The following is an 11,043-nucleotide window of genomic DNA, read 5'->3' as shown; positions in this document are numbered from 1 at the left end:
TGAGTGATGTTGAGTATTCCCAGTTTCTGGGTGAGTGATGTGAGTATTCCCAGGTTCTGGGTGTCATGTTGAGTATTCCCTGGTTCTGGGTGAGTGATGTTGAGTATTCCATGGTTCTGGGTGAGTGATATTGAGTATTCCCTGGTTCTGGGTGAGTGATGTTGAGTATTCCCTGGTTCTGGGTGAGTGATGGAGTATTCCCAGGTTCTGGGTGAGTGATGTTGAGTATTCCCAGGTTCTGGGTGAGTGATGTTGAGTATTCCCTGGTTCTGGGTGAGTGATGTTGAGTATTCACAGGTTCTGGGTGAGTGATATTGAGTATTCCATGGTTCTGGGTGAGTGATATTGAGTATTCCCAGGTTCTGGGTGAGTGATGTTGAGTATTCCCAGGCTCTGGGTGAGTGATGTTGAGTATTCCCTGGTTCTGGGTGAGTGATATTGAGTATTCCCAGGTTCTGGGTGAGTGATGTTGAGTATTCCCAGGTTCTGGGTGAGTGATATTGAGTATTCCCAGGTTCTGGGTGAGTGATATTGAGTATTCCATGGTCCTGGGTGAGTGATGTTGAGTATTCCCTGGTTCTGGGTGAGTGATGTTGAGTATTCCATGGTTCTGGGTGAGTGATGTTGAGTATTCCATGGTTCTGGGTGAGTGATGTTGAGTATTCCCAGGTTCTGGGTGAGTGATGTTGAATATTCCCTGGTTCTGGGTGAGTGATGTTGAGTATTCCCAGTTTCTGGGTGAGTGATGTCAGTATTCCCAGGTTCTGGGTGAGTCATGCTGAGTATTCCCTGGTTCTGGCTGAGTGATGTTGAGTATTCCCAGGTCCTGGATGAGTGATGTTGAATATTCCCTGGTTCTGGGTGAGTGATGTTGAGTATTCCCAGTTTCTGGGTGAGTGATGTGAGCATTCCCAGGTTCTGGGTGAGTCATGTTGAGTATTCCCAGGTTCTGGGTGAGTGATGTTGAGTATTCCCTGGTTCTGGGTGAGTGATGTTGAGTATTCCCTGGTTCTGGGTGAGTGATGTTGAGTATTCCCAGGTTCTGGGTGAGTGATGTTGAGTATTCCATGGTTCTGGGTGAGTGATATTGAGTATTCCATGGTCCTGGGTGAGTGATATTGATTATTCCCTGGTTCTGGGTGAGTGATGTTGAGTATTCCCTGGTCCTGGGTGAGTGATGTTGAGTATTCCCAGGTTCTGGGTGAGTGATGTTGAGTATTCCCTGGTCCTGGGTGAGTGATGTTGAGTATTCCCAGGTTCTGGGTGAGTGATGTTGAGTATTCCCAGGTTCTGGGTGAGTGATGTTGAGTATTCCCTGGTCCTGGGTGAGTGATGTTGAGTATTCCCAGGTTCTGGGTGAGTGATGTTGAGCATTCACTAGTTCTGGGTGAGTGATGTTGAGTATTCCCAGGTTCTGGGTGAGTGATGTTGAGTAATCCCAGGTTCTGGGTGAGTGATGTTGAGCATTCACTAGTTCTGGGTGAGTGATGTTGTGTATTCCCAAGTCCTGGGTGAGTAATGTTGAGTATTCACTGGTTCTGGGTGAGTGATGTTGAGTATTCCCAGGTTCTGGGTGAGTGATGTTGAGTATTCCCAGGTTCTGGGTGAGTGATGTTGAGCATTCACTAGTTCTGGGTGAGTGATGTTGAGTATTCCCAGGTTCTGGGTGAGTGATGTTGAGTAATCCCAGGTTCTGGATGAGTGATGTTGAGCATTCACTGGTTCTGGGTGAGTGATGTTGAGCATTCACTAGTTCTGGGTGAGTGATGTTGAGTATTCCCAGGTTCTGGGTGAGTGATGTTGAGTAATCCCAGGTTCTGGATGAGTGATGTTGAGCATTCACTGGTCCTGGGTGAGTGATGTTGAGTATTCCCTGGTCCTGGGTGAGTGATGTTGAGTATTCCCAGGTTCTGGGTGAGTGATGTTGAGCATTCACTAGTTCTGGGTGAGTGAAATTGAGTATTCCCAGGTTCTGGGTGAGTGATGTTGAGTATTCCCAGGTTCTGGGTGAGTGATGTTGAGTATTCCCAGGTTCTGGGTGAGTGATGTTGAGTATTCCCAGGTTCTGGGTGAGTGGTACAGGCGGCCTGCCCAGTGCTGACTCACTCTGTCATGTCCTGCGCTGTGGGCGCTGTCGAGCTTGTGTTGCTGATCAATGTGAGCCGCACATTTCAGCACTTCCGCTTCTCAAGTCACGGGCCTCCATTTTTTGTTTGCACTTTAGTTATTTAAAAAAAAAAGAATCAACATTTATTTTCTTGTTTCGGTTACAGTAAAAGAAACTGAAAGGGAGCGGCTCCCCGCCCGGGAGGTGTCTGAACTGCGGCTGCAGCTCTCATCAATTTCAGTGGGAGATGTGGCTGAGTTCCTGTCCACTGGCAGCTTGTGAATCCACATCATTTCGGTACAAACCCCTCAATCAGTGTGTGCATGTGTAGTATATTGAAAACAAATGTTTTTGTTTCCTATTAAGCCGCGTATCAATACTTTAAACGTAAATAAAACAGAACGATGTGTTTATTTTCAACCTTCTAACAGCTTAAAATGTTATATTTGTATCTCAATCCCTTTCAATGATTCCCTGCCTCTATTTTTCTAGGGCTGAGCATTAAGCCAGTGAGGAACCGACTCAGAGACACGGTTTCGGACCTATTACGGGAGTGACTGAATCACTGGTGAGTAATGTCTGTTCCTATTGACCCAGTAAAGATTGTTATGGTGAGAAACTCTAGTCCTGGGTCTGTGTGTGTGTTTTGATGTGTTTATTGTTTTAATAAAGGGTTTGAGACCCTGCCCTCAAATCATTCTTAAAAATGTAATATCAAATTTAAAACGCATTGCCTTTGAAGTTCACGCGCGAATTTACATGTTTACCACTTGCTTTGACGACAAAACTGGTCATTAAGAACTGTGCACTTGTCATGTTTTAAAAGGGCTTGTGTGTGTTAGACTTTTTTTGAAATACTTTCGGCCAATATTTTTTTTTCCAGCAATCCATACACACCAAGAGATAGGGTCACGTACTAAAAGAGTCTGCACAATAATTTAATTTTTTAAATATTTTACGTAGGATAAAGAAATGAATGGGTGAGGGAGCACCAGTTTACTTTCGATACCTTGTAACTGATGGGACGTGTCACAACCTGCTGACAGTGAATGGTGCTAATAGTTCAAGTATATGAAAAAGATTGAGTGTAACTGCTGTTTCCCACTAAACATAAGGGAGCTATTGCTATACAGATGCTATTTATAATCTGGTGTCTTTTATATTGTTTCCTGAAGGATGTCACATGTTCAGGTGTTTTAAAATCAAATAGAGATAGCTTAATCTTTTTTAAAAAAAACAAATAAAACATGCACCATTGTATTTATAGTATTCAGTCCTACAGATGTTGGTGTGTGAATAATCTAGTGTTGGAGGAGGTAGGGGAGAGAGGAAAGCTGGGGGAATGTATGTCAATACTTGGAATGTCAGACCTCTCGGGAAAGATTCTACTGCATTTGAACACATGTTTAGGCTCCAGCCACAGTCTTTTGGTGCTTTTCCTTTCTTCCTTGAAGAAATGACATTGAGTGAAAGTGCAGGATTGGCTGTAACTGGGAGCATTTCATTACATGGGCCCAGGGGATTGCAGCATGCAGCATTCCCATATAAAAGTGAAACACTATAAATAGTTACAAAATGTCCTGGCTTTATTTTAAGTGATGTTAAAATGTCATTGCTAAAGCAGCTTTTAAGGGACGTGCCCAGTGATATTAATTGTTGTCTCCAAGAATTTCCTTGAGGTTTATTACAAAACATGTTGTTAAGGCAGGAAACAAGCCTCATATTAGTTTTATTCCACGGCGTTCTGGGATTTTTACCTATGTTTTATTTCCTTTGCTTTAAGATGGCTGAATAAGTTTAACTCTATAGGTCATAATAGGATTTTTCTGGGATCTTTACCTGTGTTTTAGGATTCTCACTCCATTACACCTCCCATGCGAGTCATAAACCATTTTTTTTCATATTTTCCTTTTCACGCAATGCATTATGTTGATAGCAAAATCATCCTTTTAAGCAGCTGGTGTCTGTTTGATGTACTAATTGAAGTTTAATCTCTATCTGGCTTTTGTCTGAATACAGAAAAGGTTATATTCAACTACTTCAGCAAACTAAGCATCATTTGATAGTTGAAAACTAAATGTTTATTAAATCTGGTGCTATTCAGAACAATATTATACAGATCAGTTTATTTAATTTAAATAGATTAATGAGAGAGGATCCCATTTATTGGCCAAAATGCAGTGGGGGTTTAAATCCATTCAAAATCAGACCTGAAAATTATTATTTTTTTGTTTTGTAATTTAGTTGGGGATGTTTTCCTGTTGTTGATTGTCACAGTTAAGGTCATAACACTGTTTCATATGGATTCCTTAGGTAAGAATTTTGACTGGACTGTTAAGGTATTGGTAATTTTTATGTTCAGACTATTTACTAATCAGTTTTAGATGTGTTTCATAAAGTCTTGGTCCATTCTCACAGATTCCAGGAGAAATTGTTGCAGTAAAATACATTTTAAGAAGTAATTGTGATGAGGATTAAGTTGCAAAAATAGTACAATGATACGATAAATATTATATTTATGAACAATAAGTAGCCTCAAAGACTTGATCCATTTTCAAGCCGCAAATAAAACTGTGGTTATATATGTTTCTTGTGGAAATGATTTGAAATATACAGAAAGTGGGTTTATATATTTCTTCTTTGGCCTCCTTATTGCGAGAGACAATGGGTAAGCACCTGGAGGTGGTCAGTGGTTTGTGGAGCAGCGCCTGGAGTGGCTATAAAGGCCAATTCTGGAGTGACAGGCTCTTCCACAGGTGCTGCAGAAAGATTTGTTTGTCGGGGCTGTTACACAGTTGGCTCTCCCCTTGCGCCTCTGTCTTTTTTCCTGTCAACTGCTAAGTCTCTTCGACTCGCCACACTTTAGCCCCGCCTTTATGGCTGCCCGCCAGCTCTGTATTTATGAGGGTTATAATGTGACCAACAACTGTGACAATATGACTATAATGACAATCGTGACAATTGTGTCTGAATGCAGAAGAATGCAAAGCAATTTCAGGCTCCCCTGTGGCTTATGGAGTAATGGGAAAGTCCCAGGTTTGATTCCACCAATAGTGATGAAATAGGTTTTCTCAACCTGGCCGAAGGTTGGGTCATTACCACTGGATTGAGAAGGGTAGACATTGACTAGTGAAAAGAAAGACAGACTTGCATTTATATAGTGCCTTTCATGATCACTGGCCATCCCAAGGCACTTTACAGCCCATGAAGTACTTTTGAAGTGAAGTCTCTGTTGTAATGTAGGAAATACAGCAGCCAATTTGCACACAGCAAGATCCCACATACAGCAATGTGATAACGAGCAGATAATCTGTGCTTAGTGATGTTGGTTGAGGGATAAATATTGTCCAGGACACTGGGGATAGTAACACTGGGGACAGTAAACTGAGAGATACATTTTGAGCCCCATTCCATATCATACAGAAGCAATTGTAGTTTATTGGGCTTGTTGTTCTTGATTGTGGTAGATAGCATTACTCACAAGTAAATCAATAAAACCACTACATACACTTGAGATATCCAGATGTTAACATACTGCATAATTTTATGTAATTTAACAGTTCAGGTGATTATAATAAACCATTTGAGCTGTGTTCTATTGGTTTTAAATCGTTGAACCCAGAGAATAGTTGGTGCCGCAGTTAAATTGCATTACTGGGGATCTTGCCACCGACAATTGATTTTCTGCCTTTGCCTACATCATAACGACTGCATTTTAAAAATAAAAAGTTGTGATGCGCTTTGGAACTTCTTATTTTCACAAAACAAATAGGAACAGAACCCCTAAAATAGTCAGTATCCTGTTTTATATAATAAAATATATCAACCTACCCTTTGTAGGTTTTACATAATTCCCTCAGGGTTGCCCTGAAAATCATTCCACTGCAGTTACAACAAAGAAGCTCATTTTATCATGACAGAAACCCCAAAGTAGACCAGGTATTTAGAGTGTACCAATTCCTTCGAGTGATCTACTGACCCCTTCCGGACACACTGAACAAACAGCAGTGACAATAGAATCAGGTTCAGGGATGATTCCCTTCCAACTGCGGACCAGCCGACTATCATTTACTGTCAAGTATTGCAAATAATCATGATCAGTTGGATGAGCTACTAACAGATGACCAGTGCTCTTGGAACTTTACGCCAGCAAGGAGTCAAAAACTCCAACACATTGAGGAGATAAGGGAAAAGGAGCAAGCTGCAAGAAAGAAAAATGTTATTATCTTATCTGATCATCTGTAGACATCTGAAGTGTAAATATTTGTAATATTGAGATATTGTGAAGTTTTCCACATCTTCAAAAATGGTATCCTTTTTCTTAACTATTCCAAGAGGATATTTAACACTCTGGAGCAGAGAGAAAACTAACCAATTGTAAAATGTGTAATTAAATCATTATTACGTTTCACATCTCAGCAAAATAAATGTTGGGATTGGTTAGTGTAATTGGTTTCTGAAAGATGATTTGACTTGGACAAATTAAGTTGCAAATATATTTCTGTCCCAATAAAGAATCATTTCAGACTAACTCCAGGCCGAGGCATTGTTTCTCTTATGGAAAGCATACAGCATGGACTCAATGGGCCGAATGGTCATTATGATGCTCTTTATTCTCTTCAGTTTACAGCCAAAGTCTAGGGAGCTAATGAATAATAGACAGTGTTGTTCTAAAAGATTTAATCCATAAATAAGCAGTCCTAATATAAGTAGCTGCTGCCAAATATTCTGACATATGGAAGATACATATGGGAAGCAGTGACTTCACTTATTCTGCACGTAATCAGGTTATGAATGAGTTATAGCATTTTTCCTTAAAAAGGCAATAAACTGGATTCCCTGCTTCCTATTTATCTTCTGTTTATTGCACAAGATTGGAAATTTAAAAAAAAATTTTTAACTTTATTTTATTATAAAATGCAGGATGCTTTCCATGGTTCTCATTATGTTGGCAGAGATTTTTTACTGTGTCCTTTGCACTTTTAACTGGCCCAACCTTGTAGAATTCCGAAAGCCTGAATTTTTAGATTGGGCCTCCCATTAATTCACATGCAATTGCTTTCAGTAGCATGCTGAGTGATCATCTTTGGACTCGAGACTCAAATTTTATTAAAATAAGAATTAAAATATGTTTCACTTTCGATTTGGCTGGTGTGGTGTGATTTAAAGCACCCAATTATAATGGGAGTGGAGAGAAAAAAAGAATTCTGAAGTTATTGGAGTCCCACTGGACTGTGATTTTTTGTAAAACAAGCTGGAGTGAAACGGCAATATAATATAATCGGCCATTATTACATTTCAATAATCTTATTGCTTTGGAGTTTTGTATTTTGATAAATTCTAATTGACTTCAATCTGTCAGTAACTTCCTAATTCTGGCACAAGTTATTTCTGTGAAGTGGTATTGTGTCTATGCCCTGTCCTGCTTTTCCAGAATGCAATTGTAATATTCAATTCAAAATAAATGTTGTATCAATAAGCAGCAGGAGAATTAAATCAAGTGAAAAATGTGTCGTATATAAAAAAAAAATTTTTGAACATAGACAAAATTAGGAAGGAACTCTGCCTTGGATCACTCAAATGTATCTCCTGATGAGTTGAGCTAAGAGCAGCCTTTATGCTGTCTATACAGTTCTCATCTGTTGGTCTTAACACTTTCAGATAAGATATTGAACCAAGGCTCCAGCTGCTCCTCAGGTGGATATTAAAATCCCATGGAATTATCTGAAGAAGGTCAGGGTAGTTCTCCTGCTGTCTTCGTCAACATTTATCCCTCAACCAATATTGGCAAGAACAGATGATCTGGTCATTTATCCCATTGCTGTTTGTAGGAACTTGCTGTGTGCAAATTGGCTGCTGCAATAGCTGATATTATAACAGTGTCTACACTTTGAAAGTACTTCATTGGCTGTTAAATGCTCTGGGATGTCCTGAGGATGTGAAGGATGCTATATAAATGCAAGTTCTTCCTTGTATTTTGTGGCTTTGGTTGGGGGTGGGGGCGCGATTAGTGGGGTGTGGGGACATTTTATTATGGGTCTATCAGTGAACCCCAGCAACCTCTCAGTAACTTTCTGATTTTTTTTTAAAAGAAAGCGAGATTTTGATTAAACCTAAGTATCAACTCCTTTGTTAAGTAATACGACCATATGAATTAGGAGCAGAAGTAGGCCATTGAGCCTGCTCCGCCATTTAATAAGTTCATAGCTGATCTGTTTGTGTTTTGAATTCCACACTCCCATCTACCCCGATAACCTTTGATTCCCTTGCCTAACGAGAATCTATCTACCTCTGCCTTAAAAATATTCAAATATTCAATGACCCCACCTCCACCACCTTCTGAGGCAGAGTTCCAAAGTTGCAAAGTTCAAAAATTTCTCCTCATCTCTCTCCTAAAAGGGCGACCCCTAATTTTAAAACAGTGCCTCCTAGTTCTGAACTCCCCCACAAGAGGAAACATCCTTTCCACATCCACCTTGTCAAGACCGTTCAGGATCTTATAAACTTCAATCAAGTCTCACCTCACTCTTCTAAACTCCAGTGAAAACAAGCCCAGTCTGTCCAACCTTTCCTCATAAGACAACCCGCTCATTGCAGGTATCAATCTAGTAAACGACCTCCAGAACCACCTCCAACGCATTCACATCTCCTTTAAATAAGGAGACCAAAACTGCACACAGTATTCGAGATGTGGCCCTGTATAACTGAAGCATAACATCCTTGCTTTTATTTTCAATTCTTCTCGTAACAAAGGATAGCATTCCATTAGCCTTCTCTATTACTTGCTGTACCTGCATACTAACTTTTTGTGACCCTTGCACTAGAACACCTAGATCCCTCTGCACCTCGGAGTTCTGCAGTCGTTCCCCGTTTAAGTAATACTCTGCTTTTTTATTCTTCCTGCCAAAGTGAACAACTTCACATTTTCCTCCATCTGACAAATTTTTGCCCACTCACTCAACCGATCTGTATTGGTCTGCCACCTCCTTATATCCTCTTCACAACATACTTTCCTACCTATCTTTGTGTCAGCTGCAAATTTAGCTACCATGCCATCACTCCCCTCATCTAAGTCATTGATATAAATTGTAAAAAGTTGAGGCCCCAGCACAGACCCCTGCGGGACTCCACTCGTCACATCCTGCCAATCAGAAAAGGACCCATTTATGCATACTTTCTGTTTTCTGCCAGCCAGCCAATCTTCTATCCATGCTAATATGTTACCCCGTACACCATGAGCTCCTACTTTGCACAATAACCTTTTATGTGGCACCTTGTCAAATGCCTTCTGGAAATCCAAGTACCGTATGTCAAAAGGCTCCCCTTCATCCACGGCACATGTTACTCCTTCAAAGAACTCCAATAAATTGGTTAAACATGATTTCCCTTTTACAAAACCATGCTGACTATTCCTGATTAACTTGAGTTTTTCTAAGTTCCCAGCTATAGCCTTCGTAATGATCGATTCTAACACCCTCCCCACAACAGACGTCAAGCTAATTGACCTATAGTTAACTGCTTTCATTCACCCCACCCTTTCTTGAATAGAGGGGTTATATTTTGCTACTTTCCTGTCTGATGGAAACTTTCCAGAATCTAGCAAATTTTGAAAAATTAACACCAACGCATCTACTACCTCTATAGCCACCTCTTTTAAGACTCTAGGATGAAGTCCATCAGGACCTGGGGACTTGTCAGCCCGCAGCTCCATCAGTTTACTCAGTACTGCTTCCCTGGTAATTGTAATTTCACCAAGTTCCTCTCTTCCTTCCACCTCCTGATTTATAGCTTTTACTGGAATGTTTTTAATATCCTGCAAAGTGAAGACAGAAGCAAAATATTTGTTCATTTCATCTGCCATTTCCTTATTATCCCCATTCTCACTCTCTGGAGGAACAACATTCACTTTACTTACTCTTCCTTTTTAAATACCTTGTTTTGTTTTTAAATAGCCTTGTTTCGAGAGTTTGCATGCTTGAGTAATCTTGATTGGAAGAAGCAATGTGTCCTCTTTAAAAAGCCTCAAAACCTTTCGGTGGATCCCAGAACTCCCGTCTTCCTCTTTAGACACTGGCTCATTTTGTGAATGTAATTCTTAAACAGTTTTGTTTTACACTCTTATTTGTATTTATTTAAAATGTTCATTGAAATTAGGAATGAAATGCAAAATACAGCACAGAAATGTTTTCTTTTGAAAGCTTAGCTCATTTAATGTACAGATACTGTATAAACGTTCCTGTCTGTGTTTACTTCCTTCATATGACCTTTTGACTGTCTGGAGTAATTTTACAAACCTTTATCAGCACCTTTTACAGAGGGTTTTCTGACTGCCGATGTGATTTTCTCGTTTTAGTTTGTTTCCTTAGTAAGCATTTGCATTGAAATTGTAAGTAAAATTTGTCAAATCATATAGGCTGACTAATGATACTTCAGTAGAGCTAGTACAGAGAGCTTTCCTGCAGAACTCAACAATGTTATAAGCATCAAGTTAACCAGTAGTGTGAAGGGTTATGATAAACAGTACTGTTGTCACAGCACAGATGCCATAATGCAGCACATTTTATAGTTTGCTATTAACAATGACTTCCATTTGTATAGCATCTTATGTTTCATATATAATGAATTACTTTGAAATGTGGTGACCATTGTTATGTGACCACTGCACTGAAGTAGCAGAAGTTGTGCTGCAGTGAGGCTTAAACCCACAACTTCCTTACCTGGCAGCGACAGTATCGACAGCTATATCAAATTAGCCAACTGCAAAATGATGCCATGAACTGTTTACCAAGGCTAATCATGCTTTAAAGCACAAAATTCTACTGAATGTGTTTGTTGCTTTTCACTCAAATCTGGATTTCATTCACAAAATACATGCTAAACTATTTTTTTCATATTGCAAGGCCTTTTCCAGCTTTCAAAATATACCTATTTCTTGA

General features: G+C 39.8%; 1 protein-coding gene across 4 annotated transcripts in view; it reads left to right on the top strand.

Moving 5' to 3' along the window:
• Positions 1–2,171: 2,171 nt before the first annotated feature.
• pik3cd (phosphatidylinositol-4,5-bisphosphate 3-kinase, catalytic subunit delta) overlaps positions 2,172–11,043 on the top strand; it is a 214,981-nt gene continuing 206,109 nt past the window's right edge. For 3 of the 4 annotated variants that reach the window (XM_068016969.1, XM_068016966.1, XM_068016968.1), the window contains exons 1-2: positions 2,172–2,404; positions 2,600–2,675. The gene's annotated coding sequence lies outside the window, so the exon portion shown is untranslated. The other variant, XM_068016967.1, reaches the window with a different exon arrangement.

This window comes from Heterodontus francisci, chromosome 37 (genome assembly GCF_036365525.1).
Source record: "Heterodontus francisci isolate sHetFra1 chromosome 37, sHetFra1.hap1, whole genome shotgun sequence".
Lineage (NCBI taxonomy): Eukaryota > Metazoa > Chordata > Chondrichthyes > Heterodontiformes > Heterodontidae > Heterodontus > Heterodontus francisci.
This window is presented reverse-complemented; position numbering and strand designations above follow the sequence as displayed.